The following is a 23,434-nucleotide window of genomic DNA, read 5'->3' as shown; positions in this document are numbered from 1 at the left end:
AAGAAATCAAATACTTGGAAACTGAACAGTACCCTCCTGAAAAAAGACTGGGTTATAGAAGATATCAAGGAGGGAATAAGGAAATTCTTAGAAAGCAACGAGAATGAAAATACTTCCTATCAAAACCTCTGGGACACAGCAAAAGCAGTGCTCAGAGGCCAATTTATATCGATAAATGCACACATACAAAAAGAAGAAAGAGCCCAAATCAGAGAACTGTCCCCACAACTTGAACAAACAGAAACTGAGCAACAAAAGAACCCATCAGGCACGAGAAGAAAACAAATAATAAAAATTAGAGCTGAACTAAATGAATTAGAGTGCAGAAAAACAATTGAAAGAATTAACAAAGCCAAAAGCTGGTTCTTTGAAAAAATTAACAAAATTGATAAACCATTGGCTAGACTGACTAAAGAAAAACAGGAAAGGAAACAAATAACCCGAACAAGAAACGAGAAGGACCACATCACAACAGAACCAAATGAAATTAAAAGAATCATTTCAGATTACTACGAAAAATTGTACTCTAACAAATTTGAAAACCTAGAAGAAATGGATAAATTCTTGGAAAACTACTACCTACCTAAACTAACACATTCAGAAGTAGAACAACTAAATAGACCCATAACAAAAAAGGAGATTGAAACGGTAATGAAAAAACTTCCAACAAAAAAAAGTCCTGGCCCGGACGGCTTCACTGCAGAGTTCTACCAAACCTTCAGAGAAGACTTAACACCATTACTACTGAAGGTATTTCAAAGCATAGAACAAGACGGAATACTACCCAACTCATTCTATGAAGCTACCATCTCCCTGATACCAAAACCAGGTAAAGACATTACAAAAAAAGAAAATTTTAGACCTATATCCCTCATGAACATAGATGCAAAAATCCTCAACAAAATCCTAGCCAATAGAATCCAACAACACATCAAAAAAATAATTCACCCTGATCAAGTGGGATTTATACCAGGTATGCAAGGCTGGTTTAATATCAGAAAAACCATTAATGTAATCCATCACATAAATAAAAGATAAAAACCACATGATCTTATCAATAGATGCAGAAAAGGCATTTGACAAAGTTCAACACCCATTTATGATAAAAACTCTTACCAAAATAGGAATTGAAGGAAAATTCCTCAACATAATAAAGGGCATCTATGCAAAGCCAACAGCCAATATCACTCTAAATGGAGAGAACCTGAAAGCATTTCCCTTGAGAACGGGAACCGGACAAGGATGCCCTTTATCACCGCTCTTATTCAACATCGTACTTGAAGTCCTAGCCAGGGCAATTAGGCTAGACAAAGAAATAAAGGGTATCCAGATTGGCAAGGAGGAAGTAAAGCTATCACTATTTGCAGATGACATGATTGTATACATGGAAAACCCTAAGGAATCCTCCAGAAAACTACTAAAACTAATAGAAGAGTTTGGAAGAGTCTCAGGTTATAAAATAAACATACAAAAATCACTTGGATTCCTCTATATCAACAAAAAGAACACCGAAGAGGAAATAACCAAATCAATACCATTCACAGTAGCCCCCAAGAAGATAAAATACTTAGGAATAAATCTTACCAAGGATGTAAAAGACCTATACAAAGAAAACTATAAAACTCTGCTACAAGAAATTCAAAAGGACATATTTAAGTGGAAAAACATACCCTGCTCATGGATAGGAAGACTTAACATTGTAAAAAATGTCTATTCTACCAAAAGCCATCTATACATATAACGCACTTCCAATCCAAATACCAATGTCATATTTTAAGGGGATAGAGAAACAAATCACTAATTTCATATGGAAGGGAAAGAACCCCCGGATAAGCAAAGCATTACTGAAAAAGAAGAAGAAAGTGGGAGGCCTCACTCTACCTGATTTCAGAACCTATTATATAGCTACAGTAGTCAAAACAGCCTGGTACTGGTACAACAACAGACACATAGACCAATGGAACAGAATTGAGAACCCAGATATAAATCCATCCACGTATGAGCAGCTGATATTTGACAAAGGACCAGTGTCAGTCAATTGGGGAAATGATAGTCTTTTTAACAAATGGTGCTGGCATAACTGGATATCCATTTGCAAAAGAATGAAACAGGACCCATACCTCACACCATGCACAAAAACTAACTCCAAGTGGATCAAAGACCTAAACATAAAGACTAAAACGATAAAGATCATGGAAGAAAAAATAGGGACAACCCCAGGAGCCCTAATACAGGGCATAAACAGAATACAAAACATTACCAAAAATGATGAAGAGAAACCAGATAACTGGGAGCTCCTAAAAATCAAACACCTATGCTCATCTAAAGACTTCACCAAAAGAGTAAAAAGACCACCTACAGATTGGGAAAGAATATTCAGCTATGACATCTCAGACCAGCGCCTGATCTCTAAAATCTACATGATTCTGTCAAAACTCAACCAAAAAAAGACAAACAACCCAATCAAAAAGTGGGCAAAGGATATGAACACACATTTCACTAAAGAAGATATTCAGGCAGCCAACAGATACATGAGAAAATGCTCCCGATCATTAGCCATTAGAGAAATGCAAATTAAAACTACGATGAGATTCCATCTCACACCAACTAGACTGGCATTAATCCAAAAAACACAAAATAATAAATGTTGGAGAGGCTGCGGAGAGATTGGAACTCTCATACACTGCTGGTGGAATTGTAAAATGGTACAACCACTTTGGAAATCCATCTGGCGTTATCTTAAACAGTTAGAAATAGAACTACCATACAACCCAGAAATCCCACTCCTCGGAATATACCCTAGAGATACAAGAGCCTTCACACAAACAGATATATGCACACCCATGTTTATTGCAGCTCTGTTTACAATAGCAAAAAGCTGGAAGCAACCAAGATGTCCGTCAACGGATGAATGGGTAAATAAATTGTGGTATATTCACACAATGGAATACTACGCATCGATAAAGAACAGTGACGAATCTCTGAAACATTTCATAACATGGAGGAATCTGGAAGGCATTATGCTGAGCGAAATGAGTCAGAGGCAAAAGGACAGATATTGTATAAGACCACTATTATAAGATCTTGAGAAACAGAACAGAGAAGAACACATACTTTTGTGGTTACAAAGGGGGGAGGGAGGGAGGGAGGGAGAGGGCTTTTTATTGATCAATCAGTAGATAAGAACTGCTTTGGGTGAAGGGAAAGACAACACTCAATACAAGGAAGGTCAGCCTAATTGGACTGGACTAAAAGCAAAGAGGTTTCTGGGATAAAATGAAAGCTTCAAAGGTCAGCGGAGCAGGGGCTGGGGTCTGGGGAACTTGGTTTGAGGGGACTTCTAAGTCAATGGGCAAAATAATTCTATTATGAAAACATTCTGCATCCCACTTTGAATTGTGGCGCCTGGGGTCCTAAATGCCAACAAGCGGCCATCTAAGATACATCAATTGGTCTCAACCCACCTGGAGCAAAGGCAAAGGAAGAACACCAAGGTCACATGACAACTAAGAACCCAAGAGACAGAAAGGGCCACATGAACCAGAGACCTACATTATCCTGAGACCAGAAGAACTAGTTGGTGCCCGGCCACAATCGATGTCTGCCCTGTCAGGGACCACAACAGACAACTCCTGAGGGAGCAGGAGACCAATGGGATACAGACCCCAAATTCTCATAAAAAGACCATACCTAATGGTATGACTGCGACTAGAGGAATCCCAGAGACAATGCTCCCCAGAACTTCTGATGGCACAGGACAGGAACCATCCCCGAAGACAAATCATCAGGCATGAAAAGGACTGGGCAGCAGGTGGGAGAGAGATGCTGATGAAGAGTGAGCTAATTAAATCAGGTGGACACTGGAGAGTGTGTTGGCAACTCTTGACTGGAGGGGGGATGGGAAGATAGAGAGAGAGGGAAGATGGCAAAATTGGCACGAAACGAGAGACTGAAAGGGCTGACTCAATAGGGGGAGAGCAAGTGAGAGAAGGGAGTAAGATGTATGTAAACCTACATGTGACAGACTGATTGGAATGGTAAATGTTCACTTGAAGCTTAATAAAAATTAATTAAAAAAAGAAAAGAAAAAGACAATCCACAGAATGGGAGAAAATATTTGTATTTCATATATCTGATAACAGACTTGTCACGAATATAAAGAATTCTTACAACTCAACCATAAAAAGATAAATAATCCAATTTAAAAACAGGCAAAGATATGAATAGACATCTCTCTAAAGACATAAGCACGTCAAAAGATGTTCAACATCACCGGTCATTAAAGAAATGCAAATCAAAAACACAATAAGATACCACTTCACACCCACTCCGGAATCAAAAAGACAGAGGATAATAGACATTGGTAAGGATGTGGAGAAATCGGAACCCCCAAACATTGTTGCTGGGAATGTAAAATGGTACGGCTGCTTTGAATAACAGTTTGACAGTTCTTCAAAGAGTTACCAAAACCATATGACCCAGCAATTCCACTCTTAGGATTATACTCACAAGAAATTGAAATCTACATCCATACAAAAACTTATACAGGTTGTTCCTGACTTACGAGGGGGTTCTGTTTCAAGGACTAGGTCATAAGTCAGTCCTGACATAAGTTAAATGCTGTATTTTTTTTTTTTTTTTTTTAGTTTTCATTATTATTGCTTTTTATGATGAGAATCTTTATAAATCCAATCTTTATTTGTCCTTGGGGTGTGGCACGAGAACGGTAACATTAGCAAATTATGTGCTGCTACATCTCGGAATCGACTCAACGGCACTGGGTTCGGTTTTTTTTTTTTTTTTTGGTTACATTGTATGTAGTATATATTACTAATTATAAGATGTACAAAAATTTAAAAAATGGACATCATAACTCGAATATGTTGTAGGTCGGGGACTAGCATACATGAATGCTCACAGCAGCTCTATTCACAATAGCCAAAAGATAGGAACAATCCAAACGTCCATCAACTGATGTCTGAAAAAATAAAATGAAGTATATCCATACAACAGAATATTGTCAGTAAAAAGGAGGTACTGATACTTGCTAGCTAAAACATGGATAAATCTTGGGAAAAATTATGTTACGTGTAAGAAGCCAAACACGAAAGGTCACATAGTATCCAAAATAGGCAAATCCATGTTATTGTTTTTGCTTTTGTTGTGTGCCATCGAGTCAATTCTGACACAGTCATCCTAGAGAAAGAGCAGAACTGCCCCATAGAGTTTCCTAGGCTGTAATCTTTACAGGAGCAGATCACTAGGTCTTTTCTCCCATGAAGCCATTGGTGGGTTTGAATCGCCAACCCTTTGGTTAGCACAGCCAAGTGCTTTAACCACTACACCACCAGGGCTCCTTGGCATAGCTACAGAGACAGAAATTAGTAATTGCCAGGGGCTGGGCGAAGGAGGGAATGAAGAGTGACTACAAATGGGTATGGAGCTTCTTTTTTGAGGTGATGAAAATATTCTGGAATTCCATAGTGGTGACAGTTGCATAACTCTGTGAACAGACCAAAAACCACAGAACTGCACACTTTAAAAGAAAAAAATCCATGGTATGTAAATTATATCTCAATAAAAAAACTTTGAATGTGGATGGGTATTAGATACTATCAAGGAATTATTGTAATTCTGATAGATGCAGTTGAGATAATATAAGAAAACATCCCCTTTTGTGAAGATGCACCTTACAGTGTGTTAAGAGTGAAATGTCCTGTTGTCTTGGATATGCTTTAAAATTGTTCAGCAGAAAAGCAGAGGATGTGAGAAGGAAAGAACATGACGAAATCATAATAACTGTTGAATTTGGGTTACAGGTATACATGTGTTCAGCATATTCTTCTTTTTTGTGTTTGAAATTTTTCAAATAAAAAAATTGTTAAAAGGTATCAGGAAACAAAATTTGCATTTCTTGTGATTGGACTATGTGGCAATTAGACCAGCCATGGCTTTAAATAGTCTCCACTAATAATTACATAAAAATTGAAATACTGAAAGCAAGTTGTAGAATCCAGTCAAAGAAACAGACAAACTCTGTCCAGTATTTCCATTACTTCTAGGATAGTCCTTCCTAAAATATTTTCTCTTAGTACCCAAAACCATGTTTTAAGGCAACATTTTCCCTATCTACGTTTTGTTAAACAGACACTCCTCAAGATATTAATAGATGTTCTCACACAAACTGCTCCATTGTCACATGTATTTGAGAAACACTGGGAGAAACAAAGTTGATGTGTTTACTACTTCAAATTTACTATACCGAATTTCTGGGTATGGAGCTCTGGTGACACAACGGTTAAGTGCTTGGCTGCCAACCAAAAGGTTAGTGGTTCAAACCTACCCAGTTGTTCCACAGGAACTAGACCTGGTGATTTACTTCGATTTAGATTACAGCCACTCTGTCACACTGGGGTCGCCATGACAGGAAATCGACTTGACAACACCAACTAACAACAATTTCTGAGTATTTACTAATTCTCAAAGCCCCTGATATGCTCATGTGCACTGTGATTCATCCAAAAGGGCTATACTATGCCTTATTTGGGAAACTCATGTGAATCCCTCTGTATCTACAACATATCAGTTAACCTCATGAAATGCTTGATGGAGAACTTTAGGTTTTACAATCCTGGCAGAACATCAGAATCACTTCCAGACCCTGAGACAAATATAGTTTTTGTCTGTTTTTTGAGATCTGTCCTGAACCAGGATTTATGAAAAGCTGGCTTAGAGGTAAGGAAGTTTCTGCTTAAGAAGAGATATTTGAGGTACATCTGGAAATAAGAGAAACTAACCAGCCAATATACCTCAAGCACAGCCCCCAGTCGTCTGTCAGTGGAGGCCTGTGTGTTGTTGTGATGCTGAGCAGGTTTCAGCAGAGCTTCCAGACTAAGATGGACTGAGAAGAAAGACCTGGTGATCTGCTTCTGAAAATCAGCCACTGGAAACTCTGTGGATCATGACAGTCTGATCCACAACTGATCATGAAGATGGCATAGGACCAGGCAGTGTTTCATTCCACTGTGCATGGGGTCACCATGAGTCAGGGACCAACTTGACGGCGGCTAACAATAACAACAACCAGGCAATGTAGTATTCAAAGCAAAGGTATAGTAGGTGCAGGGATGAGAAAGCAAGGGCCCATGAAGCAGCTGGGAACTCACCCAAGCCTTCTGTTACTAGAAAGTGAGAAGCACGTGAGGGAGGAAGCTGGGAGAAGATGAGGCTGGAGGGGCAGGCAGGGGCCAGGCAGGAAAGACTTTGTCAGGCTACTGGGTTTGAAGTGTGAACAATGTAATGCCGCTGAAGAACCAAATAGAAGAGTGATGTGGTCAAACTTGCATTCCTTTCTGGTGTCCCAAAATAGATACACATCTACCCCAAGCATGGTGATTTGCTGTGGATAAGGCACATATTCAGATCAGAAGTGATCTAAACGAAATGGCTTTCCTGTCCACCTTTGTTATTATTCAAACTTCAGTGAAGGTGTATTTCACTCATGCAACACAATTCCTCCAACTAGCTCCACTATTGGCTGCAAATGCAACAATTTTTAAACCTGTGATTCTCCTATATTGTACACACTGCAAAGTATCTCTCCAAAATCCCCTTTTCTTCCCTGATGCTTAGATTTCTAGACAGAAGAGAAAGCTTCCAGGATGTGCTGTCACTTGAAAGAACTTCCCTTCATTACTTAAAAGCTACTCCGTGGTCATTTCCCATGCTGTACTTTCGATTATCGACCCTGACTGCAAATGAGGTTAAAAAATGTCCCCTAGCTGCCTGGCAAGGAATTTGTTAGTATAATTGGTTTGTTTGACATCCACCATGCTCTTCAAAAAAATTTTTTAATTAGCTGCAAACATTTAAATATCTAGTGATTTTACATAAAAATCTGGATTTCTTGAGTAACTTGATATCTTGGAAGATTTGACAACACATAGCTTGGACTCTGGTAGGACACAATTAGCTGGAGATGAAATTAACTGTCCTCCCCACCCTACCACACACACTCCACCCCCTAAGATGAGCCTTCCAAGTACACCAAGCATCCCACTCTGCACTTTACTCATTTACATTCATGTAATAGGGATTGCGACACCTGGTTTTATTTTTATTACATGAGGATTACACTTATTATTGTCTGGGTGGTATAAATGGTTGACACTCAACTACTAACCTAAAGGTTGGCAGTTTGAACCCACCCAGTCACACCTTGGAAGAAAGATTATAGCCAAGACAACCCTACGGAGCAACTCTACTCTGTAACACAAGGAGTCACCATGAGTTGGAATCAACTCAATGGTAATATAATATACTTATTATAGAGGGTTATACTTTAAAGTTTATCCAAAAATGTTTAAGCAATTTGACAAACTAAATACATAAAATAGGATAATTAACAATAAAAACAACACCCACCAATTAAAGGAACAAGAAAATAGATTTTCCAGGCATCTGGTAAACATCCGTTACTGCAGACAAATCCGGATCTTGCCTAAGTAAAATATTTCAAGTTATTTTTCCTTGAGTGAAAATTGTAGCATTCCAAGACAGGACCGAGCTGTTCACCAACTGAGATATAAAAGAATTTTCCCGCTAATGGTAGATTCCCTTCAACTAGCTCTGCCCTTCAGATTTTTACAAGCTCTCTCAAGCACAGAGCAGAGTTCATATTGCTACGATCTTGCTTATGGGTCATCAATCTGATCCATATAGGTAATGTCTCATAGAAGATAAAGGACAAAAATCCTTTATGACTGACAAACTTTATCAAAACGTATTAAAAACATATTAAGTTCTACCAGCTCTTCCTGTATCTACTTCAGTCTTAGTCATCAATCCTTCTCTCAAAAAGAAAAAAAGAAAACGTTTACACTAATGTGAGTATAACAAAAACACTAATGTGAGTATAGCTTTCATAATACCATCAAGTTGTGGTGGGGGGGAAGGGACTTGAAGGAACTATTTGCTTGTGCTTTTTCCTTTAAAAGGGTGACTGTCTAACCATGATAACCCACCACTATCATTATTAGATAAATGTCTACAGCCAAATAAAGGCATCTAAAATTTCATCTAATTAAATATGGAGTTGTCTACTTCCTAATGGAGACAGAACATAAGAGTTGCCCCTACTTGTAGTCTTCTATTTTCTAGGAAGATGCTTTTTCCTTCCCTTGCTTTACCTCACACCGGAGCTCAAACACTGTGCTCCAAGGGGCTACACTTGCAGTAGATGTCAGATAGCTGCAGGAAAATGTCAAAGATCCTCGGAGTTTAGTGACACATAAAGTTTGGAAAAATAAATTATTATAGTCCTTGCAAAAGTAAACAATGATAAAAAAAAAAAAGTACATTCATTTTGACCTATTTTCACAGTTCATCACATGTTGAACAGTTTTTTCTTTTTTTTTACTCTTATGATCATCATGATTAGTTTCAGTGCTAACACAATTTAGCCATTTTTTTGTTGACTCTAACCCTTCCTTCGCCATTCCTTCATTCGCGGGCTATTTTTCCCTACTCTCCACTAGATTATCAACTTCCCAAGGGCAAAAACCAAGTTTTCCTCATTCATCACTCTATTCTCAGAACCTAGCACAGTACTTGCCATAGAAGATGCAATAAATATGGAATGAATAAATGCTTCTTAAATATTAAGGACAACATAATTTGTAAGCAACACTTAAAGAAAACAATCAACTTAGTAACGTTTTTAAGCAAATTAAAAGATGAAAAATGTAAAATTCCATTACGAAAAATGTATTAGAAAATATTGCATTTTAAAAGCTTCCAAATTGATGGCGTAAACAATCTTCACTGGCTTCAGAGTCTATAACTGCAAACAAAACTCAGGATTTTTACAAAGCGATTGCTAGCCTTCAGAGGAAAGGTGCTATAAAATGCAAGCATTACCAAGAAGCTCTTGAACCATGAAAACAAAAGGAAATTTGTTTTTGTTTTATGAAAGTTAACGGTGGGCTGAAGGCTGCGATGAATTTTGATAGTAACATTCTGAAAAGAACAGTGTGACCATAAACTATATGGAGACATTTCGCTAATAACAATGCAATGCTTGGAAATGTTTCTAGTTTCTTGCAATGTAAGGACAGAGACAAAGGAATAGTGGCTTCTCCTCAGAGATCAGACACAGAAACCACTAACACAAAGGTACTGAGATTCAAGAAAAAAAAATCTGAATAATGTAGATTCTGAACATACAGCCGGGAGAAGCCCCCACGTCTTAGTCACTGAAATGGACTCATCCATCAACAGTTCCTTACCACACGCTAGTGCGGGTTCTAAAATAAGTACAAATCTTAACATTTTTTTCTCAAGAAACCCTGAATTTTGTCAGAGAGATGAAATGAATACACAATAATTGTACTGATGAAAGATGAAGCAACAATTCCAGGCAATAAATATAAAGTGAAGAAAAGTCAACACATTAAGGCTATGCAGATGTGTTTATACGGAGAGAAATTTATGAAAGTTGGAGAGTGGTATGCAGGCTTCATAGAGAAAATGGAGCCCTGGCGTCACAGTGGTTAAGAGCTTGGCTGCTAACCAAAAGGTCAGCAGTTCAAATCCACCAGATGCTCCTTGGAAACCCTACAGGGCAGTTCTACTCTGTCCCATAGGGTTGCTATGAGTCAGAATCGACTCAACAGCAACGAGTTTGGTTTTTTTGGTTTATAAAGGAAACAGAACTGCACTCAGTGGTGGGGTGGGGGCATTCCATTCCATCCAAAGGGGGCAAAAACTGCCTCCCACCTGTGTGCTAAGGTTGGGTTTCAAATCCATTTCCTATAACCTTCCCAGTAAGGTGTATATTCATACCCCCACTTTACAGATGAGCAAACTGAAGACATCAACTGAGCTCTCTTCAGGTCACACAGCTAGACAGTGGAAGAGCCTGGATTCAAACCCATGATTCTCTGGTGCCAAAGACTGTGCCCTTTTCATACTCAATATGAGCAAGGGTCACAAGATGATGACCGTTTAAACTTTTCTAGGAATACCTTATCTCTTCCTTATACAAGGGCTTAAAAAAAATTAAAAGGCAGCTTTCAACACATAATCCTAATAACAAATGGTTGCAGAGCACCTGCTGCGCACCAAGCACTGTTGCAAGCCCTCTGCAAGTACTAGCTCATGGCATCCTCGCATTCTGTGAGGAACGTACTACTGAGAGCATGATTTTACAAATTAAGAATCTAAAGCATAGAGGGGTTAACTGCCCATGGTCACTCCTCTAGAAAGTGACAGAGCCTTTTTATAAACATCATTCCACACCATGCCAATAAAGTGCTTGAATGAAAATCATCCGATACATAGAGGTTTTTCTTAAAGGCACCAGGCAAGACTCTAACTTCCCCAGGGGCATCTGACTAGGGAGAGAATGGGACAGCCAAGCAGGACTTGTATTTCACTGGCAGTGTGATCTAGTGCTAGTTTGTGTTCTGCCACCTGTCAGCTCTGTGACCTCGCACAAGTTACTTGGCTTCTCAGAGCCTCAGCTCTGTCACCTGTAAAATAAGGAGCCCATGATAAATGATACCAGAATTTCTTCCAGTTGTAAACACCAGTGGCTTACATTCATAGAGCAATACTCATAACTACCAACTATACGGAAAAAGAAACCTGGGAATGTGCAATAAGCAATAAAATTTGTTGATGAGTAAATATGACCTCATAATAATCTGTTTGTACAAAATATACGATTCTGGTTCCAGTCACCCCAAAGGTAATAGAGTTACTTTTTTTAAATTTCTCTAAGTTAGGATCGCAATCTTAAAGTATTCCTCAAAATACCTACAAATTGTTTAAAATAAATAACTCTTTGTCCTGAGCGAAGTAACCTCACAGGGCTAAGTGCCAATTTTCATATTCTTTTGTTGAAACACAATTTTGTTTTTCTTTCCTGGAAGTAGTCTGACTCCTGCCAGACAGAGCTCTAGCAAGCAGCACACTGTGAATCTTTCTGTAATGCAGGGCAGTGCTTAAACTGCTCCTAGGGCAGCTATTGTAAAAAAACAAAAAAGCTGCTGTAAAAGCCAGCACAGAGAGCCGGAACCCCAGCCAGCCTCGCTGTATTAAACATGGCAGCCTACCGCACACAAGCATGGACACATTTATAACCTCCAGACCTTCAAGTGACAAGAGAAGGATCAATCCCAGCAACAGCGGCTATAAAGACACAAAACCAAAACCAAAAACCAAACCATTGCTGTCGAGCTGATTCCAACTCATAGTGACCCTGAAGAACAGAGTAGAACTGCCCCTAAGGGCTGCCTGCTGGATTCAAACTGCCGATCTTTTGGTTAGCAGCCGTAGCTCTTAACCACTACGCCACTAGGGTTTCCATAATGACACAAGCCAGCCTTAATGTGAAGAATGCTAAGTCGCCAGCACACAAGGGTAAGAAATCCCTTAAACCAGTCACCAGATGACTTACGGTGAGTGATAAGGCATGTCATAACCACCTGGGCGATAACAGAGAGAATTTGGGTTAATGCCACCAGACACAGAAGACTCGTGATTAAATATAAGGGTTATAGGAGTGTTTGCAGTTCAAGACCCTGTTCAGTTAAAGCTCCAATTTCACCAATGAGATCAAAGAACTTATAACAACAGGTTCTAAGAACTTGATTAAGAGCCACATTCAGTGCCAGGACCTCCATTAGCAGCTGAGCAGGGTATGTACTGTACGAGCTCAGAGGTGCAGCCCACATAAACCATGTATGAATGGTGTCCCCTGGAGGTGTGCCCTGCAGTGGCCCTAGTCAGCTCTCCGTAAGACAGCAATGAAGCTACAAAAGAACACGAGTAGTCGTGGGTAACTTTTTGCCAATGCAAAGTTTGCAATGGGGTTTTTATTATTACTTTGGCTTAAGTAGGCCTCATCAAGCCAATCTCAACCTCTCAAACGTTTTCACAGGAATCCTGTAGCAGGCATGGAATTAAATGCCTGTGCATGTTCAGCGTCTGCTATGGGCCCCACCACCACTGATTAGACCAGGCAGAGGTGGACAGCTGAGAAGCAGGGCCACTCAGCTTCATTCACCAGTGATTTGGAAACCTGATACGATTCTAGTTTGTCTCTGAAAATCTTGACCTGAGAGGGCCTGAACAGAACTGGGACTGCCCCAGGTTTGACCCATGTGCACCCAGAGCCAGAGAAAGGCAGTCCACAATGAGGACAGAGGACAAGAAGGGAGGGGAAATGAGGCAGACATTCAGAGGGGGAAGCTAATCAGGGAATGCAGTCTCTGAAAGAAGGACAGTATTATCACATTTCCTCATGGATTTCCAGGTCTGGGATTAAACAAAGTGGGAAGGGAACACAGCTTAATAGTCTTTCCCAATGTTAGGTAACCAGAGACCCAATTTTTATGAAGCATCCACTTGCATCACACAGCACATCTTTAACCCAACTTAGGAAACAATGGTCTAACTTAAGAGTCAAATATGGCCCATTTGGTTCAAAGTCTCAACTAGAGAGCATGTGATGTAAACTTCTATTATTTTTCAGTTGTTTGAAGAGATTCAAATTGGTTTTAAGAAGTCCACTGGATTGCCTACGGTTTTTAAACAGCAAACTAGGCAGAAAACTGCACCTACCTATACTAAAATTGTTTGTATATTATGTATCTATAAATGTTATTTTACATGCTACTGTGCAGGATTATTGACACCAGAAAGTTCCTTATATCTCCCCACTGCACTTAGCACAGTGCCAGGAATATAATAATAAAAAGGTAGCACTTAATCAGCACTTATCAGGTACCAAGCACGAATCCAAGTATTTTGTGTGCATTAATATTCAATCCTCACGACAATGCTAAGAGGAGGCAAGATTATTATTCCCATCTTACAGAAGAAGAAACTGAGGCTCAGAGAAGTTAACCAACTTCATCAGCTCACTTAGAAAGTAAATGGCAAAGCCTAAATTTGAACTCTGGGAGTTTGACACCAGAATCTATGTTCCTAAACATCACACTACTTACTCTGTCTCAATACTCTATGTGCTCAACAAATGTTGAGTCTTTCATTAAAGAAGTACTTTAACCACTGTGGTTGCTGTTGAGTCGATCCCGACTCAGGGCCACCCCACTAGTTAAGCACAGAACTACTAACCAAAAGGCTGGCGGTTCAAACTCATCCAGAGCCACCTCAGAAGTATGGCCTGATGATCTGCTTCCAAAAGGTCACAGCCTTGAAAACCCTATGGAGCAGTTCTGCTCTGCACACATGGTGTCACCATGACTTTAACCATTATCTTCTCCCAAATAGGTCAAACATTTATTTTATGTCATTTATGTCACTGATTTCCTTAGAAAATCTTCTCTAAACTTTAAACTCAATCCCTGTCCATTTCCTAATTAGTCGAGTTGAAATCAAAAAGGTTTTGCCTGATGTAAAGAATTCATGCAAAAGATTTACATATACACATACACTATGTACATATATACACATGCACACGCGATTGTGTGTGTAAACCAAAAACCCATTGCCGTCGAGTCTATTCCAACTCACAGCAACCCTGTAAGACAGTAAAACTGCCCCGTAGGGTTCCCAAGGAGTAGGTGGTGGATTCGAACTGCCAACTTTTTGGTTAGCAGCTGATCTTTTAACCACCGTACCACCAGTGTTCTGTGTGTGTGTATATATGTATATCTACACATACATATATGTATATGTGCATAAATATATATATATATATATATATAAATACTCCTCAGCTCCAGGATTCTACCCCCTCCAAGGACCCCAACTACTGAACTCTTTCCAAACTACTTGGAACTTTCCCACAACCTTTTGTGCCATTCTGGGAGCCCTTTCTTCACTTCTGCCCTATATTATTGTTTGCATACACTCCTTGAAGACAAGAGCAATATATACACTTTTACATCCTCCTTATCATCTAGCACTGAGGGATATCTCGATATCACAGGAAATATCCAGATAAAATAGGGAAATGAGGAAAATATCACAAGTGTAGGCATTTTTATCCTAGGGTTTTTTGTTTTGTTTTTTGAAAACCCTGGTGGTGTAGTAGTTAAGACCTACGTCTGCTAACCAAAAGGTCGGCAGTTCAAATCCACCAGGTGCTCCTTGGAGGCTGTATGGGGCAGTTCTACTCTGTCCTACAGGGTCGCTATGAGTCGGAATCAGCTCGACGGCAATGGGTTCAATGGGTATACTGCAATTTAGGGTAATATCTTTGTAGGCCAAATACATCGTATCCCTATTTTAATTAGATTATTTCTGGCAACATTTACAGAATTAAATGATGTGTATTTTTATGTAATAGTTTCACACTTCCGTCATTTCAGCAAGAAAAATGTATTTATTGAACAGAAACGCTACGCTGCCTTAAAATTTTGCTGTTTCTTGCAGACAGATCAGCAGGGAGGCATGTAGTCCAACCCTTTGGGTCTGAACGTAATAAAAAGGCCTCGGAAAATTCCATAAACTAAAAGTGATTATTGTCTTATTTTGGGTTCATAAAATTTCCCATCAGATATCTTTAATACCTACTCAAAAGTGCAGTGCAGTGAATTACTTCTTATGGCCCTTCTAGCCATAGTTTTCACAACTCCCACCAAATGACCTGGTAGGACTATGCAAATGAAGTACTTGTGGCCCACCCTTGTGGAGGTAAGACCACGCAAATAAAATATATAAAACCCTGATGTGGGAATGGAAACCCAGATGGCATAGTGGTTAACTGCTATGGCTGCTAACCAAAAGGTCAGCAGTTTGAATCCACCAGGCGCTCCTTGGAAACTCTATGGGGCAGTTCTATTCTGTTCTATAGGGTCGCTATGAGTCAGAATCGACTTGATGGAAGCAGGTTTGGTTTTTTGGGTTTAATGTGGGAATTGGTCAGTTTTGCGATCCCACTAGGCTTAAAGAGAGACACAGAGAGAGGGGAAAAGAGAGGAGCTGTAACACGGAAGACAGAGACAGCATGGCAGCAGAACCTGGACAGAGAAGGACTGTGACACCAAAGAAGGCAAGAAGCAGTACCAGAGAAATGGCGGCAGCAGAGGCAGCAGAACCAGGAGACCAGCAGGAGATGGCTCAGTGGGCTTCCTGGCCCACAGAGTGAGAAAGCTGAGTGCCTTGGGGCATAAGGCTCACTGGCAGAGTGGAGTGCCTCCAGGCACTTAGCAGCAGAGCTAAAAGAGCTTTGTAACACTTGTCGGAGCAAGGTAGAGGCCTGGCCAGGGGGCCGAGGGCCAGACAGAGACCTCCTACAAGTACAGCAAAGAGGATGTCCTGATCAAAGAATACCAAAACGAAACCAAACCCAGCGCCGTGGAGTCAATTCTGACTCATAGCGACCCTATAGGACAGAGTAGAACTGCCCCATAGAGTTTCCAAGGAATGCCTGGCAGATTCGAACTGCCGGCCTTTTGGTAAGCAGCTGTAGCACTTAACCACTATGCCACCAGGGTTTCCGATCAAAGAATAGTATCCTAAATATTTCCTGATCCTGAATTATAGCCTGTTACTTCTCTAATAAACCCCATAACCGTGAATATGGTCTGTGAATTCTCTGCGGTCACTGCAACGAATTATCGAACCCAAAAGAGAAGTAGTGAGCGCCACGGGAGGGCCAGTTGGTGTCAGAATTGGTAAAGATATAAGAGAGAGGTAGTATATCTGATTCTGCCTCATAGAAATCAGTCTTGGGCTGTTGATCTTGATTCTCCTTCCCCCTTGTGATATTTGAGAAGGTCAGACACCCCGCCACATCATTTTTACACGCAGGCTTTTATTTCAACTGATATTCTACCAGCAATCTGTGGACTCCTGCTACCCACATTACATTGGGAATGACACTTATACAAGCAATGACCATCTACATTTTTCCAAACAAAAGTATGAAGACATAAGACTGTTATACATTAAAAAAGTCTGACAGTACGTGCAGAAACCCCAAAACAAGCATTATTAAAAAAATAAAATAAGGTTTAACCTAGAACTAAAGGACAGTACAGATACATTGTTGTTCTTCAATTCTTGCTATCTTGAATTTATACTCCAAAGTCCTTATCACAGTTAATCTGAGCTGTTGAAAAAAGCACTTGCAAAAATATAAAGCTATGGTAATCTCGTGTTACTACAAAATGGAAAGAAGAATTAAATAAATGAGAGACTACAATCTCTGAAATCAACCAATGTTTGTGACATTAATTTCTCATGTATAAATTATATTTTTTAGAAAATAGTTTTAATATCTATTTTCTGCAATCATTTCAGTCCACAATTTATGCAGTTGATGTCAACAAAAGGAGGTTTCAATGAGCAGAGTTGTGCTGTATTTCAGCTGAAGTCATTTCATATGAAACAGACTGGCTTCTCCATGATTATTATTTGTGTGTGTACATGTGTTTTATACGAATATACACATATTTTTCAAAACTTCTTGTTTATGACTTTTATGAGTAATTAAAAGAAATTAGAAAGCCATTCCTCAAGGTTTCTCACTTTTACTATCACCCTAGATGCTCTGAACTACATGGAGAATTCTTCAGACTGGAGTGCTTCCATGAAGCACGTGCAACCAGATCAAGAAGCTCTAAGTGCTCTTTAGAAACATGATGGAGAAGCACCTGTCCACTTTAATTTAGGTTAGGGAAGATTTTCTTGGCCACTGTGTACAGAAGCAGTTAGATTCAGACACGAAAATAATAATGGATCCAAACCTATGATCGAATACTGAATAATAATTAGAATATTTCCCACCGCAACTCAAATATTTTCACATTCAAGATACATACCCCGAACAATGAGCCAAATGGAGTCCCTGGAAGAAAGGGGTGAGCCTTTAGCTTTAGCGTGAGTGCATTTTGCTTACTTTACTCCAAGCGGAATGCCCAGTAATTACGCCTGGAAGCTGCAAAGCACCTTCCCCTAGGGAGCTGTAAGTGCTTTAAAAACATGGGCTAAACTACCTTTATAAAATCCCTAGGCAGCGGAGAAGCTTGATACTCTCTAAGACACAAAAAAGTTGAAGTTATTTTCCTAAGGATACAGGCTCAGAGGATTTATGTATTCTGGCCCAACATCCACATACACTGAACCATAAGAGTTAAGCAGACCACTGGAAGCTCTAAGAGTGTTTCAGCATGAGTCGACTCTCAACAAAGTTTGGCAAAATCCCAGGATGTCAGTCCATTGGCAGAATTATTGGTGGCCACAAGAAGTCTTGAAAGAATGGATCTTTGCTTATTCAGAGGCAACCAATAACCACATTAACATCCCAAAAGTGTGTTCATATTTTAGACACACATTTGTGATGTGTTTCGTTTCTTAATCTGAAACAAAAGTCATCAGGTAAATTGCTCATACAAAATTATAAAATAGAGAAGTATTTTATACTTCTGTCAGATAGTCTGTATTTCAACTCTGATTCTCAAGTTGTACACAAGTATGTGATTAATTAAGCCTAAGTGTGTCTGGCAAGGAAGCCAGTATCTGCCCTTGGCGCTGATTAGCTCAAAGAAACCCCTTTTCAGATTAGAGACCGAACTCTGCCTATGAGAATGGGTAGTTTACTCCAGAAATACTTCCTTTTCCTGTTTTACCTTTTGATGTTATGTTCTTGCCTTAGTGCTTGTCTAATCATCCAAGCCATTATAAAAGAGCAAGAACCGAGCACTGGCAAAGACTCAAGCTACATTTTTCCTGGCTGTTAAAAAAACCTCATAGACCCTCTCAAACGCCACATACATCTTAAATCCTGGGACAACGGTCAAGAATTTTATTTGATGGAGCAACTTTTATGGTGAGATTACATAGCTAGTGAACACGAGAGTTGTAAAAACCAAACTTCCAACTTATCATTTTAATTAAAAAAAAAAAAAAAAAAAAACTTTAACCAGCCCCTCCCCACCCCCACCCTTAGTGTTGTTTTAGTAAACTAAACAAAGAAAAATGAGTTTTTGCAAAATTCTGCTCAGGGAACAAAACAGCTGCTAACCAATAGGTCAGCAGTTGGAATCCACCACGTACTCCTTGGAAATCTTATGGGGCAGTTTTACCCCATCTTATAGGGTCACTATGAGTCAGGATTGACTCAATGGCAAAGGGTTTTAATAGAAAGAATAAGCAACCAATTCCTGAATTGCTCACTGCATTTCACATTTAGTAATCAACTAATTTCATGTGCTAGGTTCTCTCTTCAGTCTCTCCACTTCTCAAGTACATTACAATAATTTCCAACACGATTAAGCAAACTTTTTTTTTTTACTGTGCTTTAACTGAAAGTTTACAGAGCAAATCAATTTCTCATTAAACAATAAATACACATATTGTTTCATGACATTGGTTGCAACTCTGCGACATCTCAACATTCTCCCCTTCTCAACCTCGGGTTCCCCATTTCCATTTGTTCAGCTTTTCTGTCCCCTCCTACCTTCTCGTCCTTTCCGCTGGGCTGGTGTACCCATTTAGTCTCATGTATATGGTTGAACTACATGTGTTATTGTTTGTTTTACAGACTTCTGTATCTTTCGATGAAAGCTGAACCTTGGGAGCCACTTCAATACTGAGTTAAAAGGGTGTCCGGGGGCCATAATCTCAGGGCAATTAATCAAATTTTAACTTATAAGTTCCTTGCAGGAAGGGATCATACCTTAGCTATTTTTTATCCTCTACACTGAGCAACTGAGCATAAGGAGCCCTGGTGGTGCAGTGGTTAAGCACTTAGCTACTAACTGAAAGGCTGGCAGTTTGAACCCACCAGCTACTTCATGGGAAAAAGATGTGGCAGTCCACTACCATAAAGAGTACGGCCTTGGAAACTCCATGGGGCAGTTCTACTCTGTCCTATAGGGTCTCTATGAGTCGTTATTAACTCAACAGTAATGGGTTTTATGCTGAACATATTGAGAAAGGAAGGAAGGCAGAAAGGGAGGGAATAAGCAAGGGATTCTTTACAAAAATTTCCCCCTATCAGTCAGGGTCTCAGTAGGAAACTCGTGACACACTCAAATTGGGTATGATACATTCAAATTGAGTTTGATCAACAAACAACTTTTATTAACTAGTAAAAAATTTGTGCCTTGAGCATTAAGAACAATCTATATGGGATCAAACTGACAACGGCAACTTGAAAGATTAGATAGGAACCTTAGGGGGCAGTGAATTTATGTTAATGCGGGAGGAACAACTCAGAAAAGGAGGGCGAGAATGGTCACGCAACTCGAAGAACGTAATGTCACTGAATTGTACATGCAGAAACTGTTGAATTGGTGTATGTTTTACTGTGTACATTCTCAACAACAACAAAATAAAATTAAAAAATAATAACTTTTAAAGCTGTCCTAGGAGGCACAAGAGATGGGAATGATTCCTGGAATTCCAACAAAGAGAGAAAGAGCATGAGCGAGCTATATGACGCTAACAGGGGATCCAATGGAGAGGAGCTGGGGCAATAAGCACGAACATGATTCTCCACCTGCCCTCAAAATCCCCTGAGTTAAATCCATCTGAAAGCCAAAGAGCTAGGGTGTTTGCTGGTATAATAATCCACACAGGTCAGCCACCCAGGGCACAGTGCAGGATGGAAAGGAATCTCAGGGAGCAAATGACAGATAACCAGCACATCTCAAAACACACATACACGAATGCAATCTCCACTTCTACCTATCATTGTCTTTAGATTCAGGCCTATCTGGGGTTTAAGTTCTAACTTCTATCACTTTGTAGATGTGTGTCCTTGGGCAAGTGATTTAACCTCTAAGCGTTAGATTCATCAGTTACCAAACAGGTGTTATTAACAGTAATTACTGCAGAGTTGTAAAGGTTAAATGAGACAACGTAAGTGTTTAGTGCTTGTATACAGGAAGCACCGCTATAATATGCACCACAATGCACACTTAAAAACTGTTTATATCACATCATCTTACACTGATTTTGGTTCCTTAGCTAGGTAATGTATATATTCATCTCTCTAGGTAGATATTAAAGTCTTTTAAGACTGGCAAGAGCCAGGTCATTTTGCTCTTTTGCTATCCCCCAATGCACCTACCTGATACAGTGCTGTGTAAACAGAACACCAAAATAAATGTTTACTAAAGAAACACACAGCAATCCCTCTAGTAAAGCAGGAAGGCTTAGCTGATTTATTAACCTGCAGAACAGAAGCACCATTAATGAAATCACTAGCTGTTTTCCTCTGGACTATAAAATGCTCATTTGGTTCATAACTTGATATAATTATGCTTCCCCATACAGGCATTCTCCTTACATAAAATTCAAGCAATTCAGCAGGTACCCTGAATTTTTCAAAGTGCTTTTCAGCAAGTGCTTTGAATTTTAATATAGACAAATCATGAATTACTCCCAACTGGAGAGAATAAGAAAAGGTGGGAACTGGGGTTTGAGAATATAAAAGAAAAATAAAGCAGATGGCAGAGCAGGAGTAAAAGTCTTCGAAAAAATACAGGAAGATGAGGGAAAGGAGGTGCAGGTCCTGGGCAGTGTCTGCGGAGGGAGATCATTAGGAAAGATGGAGAAGAGGCTCAACCAGCAGGTGCTCAGGCAGGACCTGGCAGAGCCAAGGAAAGACCCTGTATACCCCTTTGTACTAGGAAATGGATGGGAGAAGTCCTTCAGTTAAATAGATTAAAGGAAACTACATCTCAGGCATCCCAGATAACCTGTATCTCTGGGACCACTATGGACCAAGAAAGCAGGATCCTAGAAGTCTGCTCCATGAGGCCAGATTCATGATATGAAGTCAACTACTATGAATATTAAAAGTAAGCAAAAACTGAACATTCGGACAAAGGATCGCATGGAGAAGAACAGTGGCACCTTGGTATGAATATCATCTTGCAAGAAAGAAAAATTATCTTATAAACATGTCACTGTAATTATGAGAGATGGTGTTCACAGAAACTTCAGTAACTGTTTCAGTCAGTTGGAAAGCAGAAACCTCAGACGTTAGGTATTTTAAATGGCAGGGATTCAACACAGGAAATTGACTACACAGACATTGAAAGGCCGAATAAGGAAAAAGGGGACACAGAGGCAACCCAAACTGCTACAAGCAGCTACCAACCTTAGGGCTGAAGAAACAACAGGGAAGAGGTGGGGTTACTAGAACCTGACTGCTCAAAGGAGAAATTGTTATAGTCTCTGAAGGGGGAAAAGGGTATAGTATAACTGATACTTGGACCTCATTTAGGGTCATAGCAAGGTTGGTGTTGAAAGTCCCTAAAGAAACTACAGGCTAGAGGTATAATAGCTGGCCTCTACCACAGAGGAACGCTGACACAAGTGGAAAACAGCAAAGTCCTTTCTCCCCCTTTCCTCCTACATGTCAGTCTTCTGCCAATGCCTCCTACTGCCAGAAACTAACAGGAATCCAGCTGGCAAGGGGATCTGGGAAATACAGTTTGCAGAGCTCCAGCCCCAGCCTCACAAAACAAAGTATAAAATGGTGGGCTTGAAGCTCAGACCAAAAGTAAATAGCCAGCACAGTTTGATCACCATATTTTCCCCGTTAGGTTTCAAGTTCCTTGACTCAGAACTCTCCCATATGGGTTTTCCAGGAACGAAACCCTCTTGCTTGAAAAGTACTGTCATGAAACTTTTCTGGCTAAGGATAAAGGTGGAATACTATACTAGAACTCCTTTCCTCTGTTAGGATTAGAAATCTATTTTGTATTTATTTGTGCCAGCCGTTTCATAGGATATGGCATAAAGAAATGCTTTTAAAATTGAAAACTCTGCCCAAATCCATCAATTTCTTCCAGCAAAAGAAAATTAATACAAAGATTCCAAGCATTTCCAAACTCTGTCTAAATATCTCCTAGTGCTCCTACGCAAAGAGTTAGCTTCTGTGTTGGGATGAGACTTTCAGGCGCTGGGAGGAGTGAGTGTATTCTATTTTGCAGGTGGGAGGGATGTGAATCTGTGGGGCCCAGATGGGAGCGGATCTCCAAGAAAGGTCCCAAATGATTCCCACCTCCCAGTATTCACACTCTTGTTCAGTCTCCTCCCACACTGAATAGGGTTGACCTGTGTCAACAACGGGATATTGCAGAAATGATGATGTGTGACTTCAGATGATAAGCCACAAGAGACATTGCAGCTTCCATGTTGCTTTCTCTTGGATTACTCACTCTGGGAGAAGGCAGTAGCTCAGCCCTGAGGACACTCAAGCAGCCCTATATAGAAGGTCCACATGGCAAGGAACTAAGGCCTTCTGGCAATAGTCACGTAAGTGAGCCTTAGTGGAAGCACATCCTCCAGGCCCAGTCAAGCCTTCAGATGACTACAGCTCCAGACAACATCTTGACTGCAACCTCTGAGACACCCAGAGACAGAACCACCACTCCAAAATTCCTGAGGCACAGAAACTCTGTGAGATAATAAATGTTTATCACTGTTTCAAAGCACTAAC

At 39.9% G+C, this 23,434-nt stretch overlaps 1 protein-coding gene across 1 annotated transcript in view; it reads right to left on the bottom strand.

Moving 5' to 3' along the window:
• Window positions 1–23,434, bottom strand: part of CDK14 (cyclin dependent kinase 14) — a 687,166-nt gene that overhangs the window by 602,659 nt on the left and 61,073 nt on the right. The window lies entirely within an intron of this gene.

This window comes from Loxodonta africana, chromosome 8, assembly GCF_030014295.1.
Source record: "Loxodonta africana isolate mLoxAfr1 chromosome 8, mLoxAfr1.hap2, whole genome shotgun sequence".
Classification (NCBI taxonomy): Eukaryota; Metazoa; Chordata; class Mammalia; order Proboscidea; family Elephantidae; genus Loxodonta; species Loxodonta africana.
The sequence above is the reverse complement of the archived record's forward strand: the minus strand, read 5'-3'. Positions and strand labels throughout refer to the sequence as shown.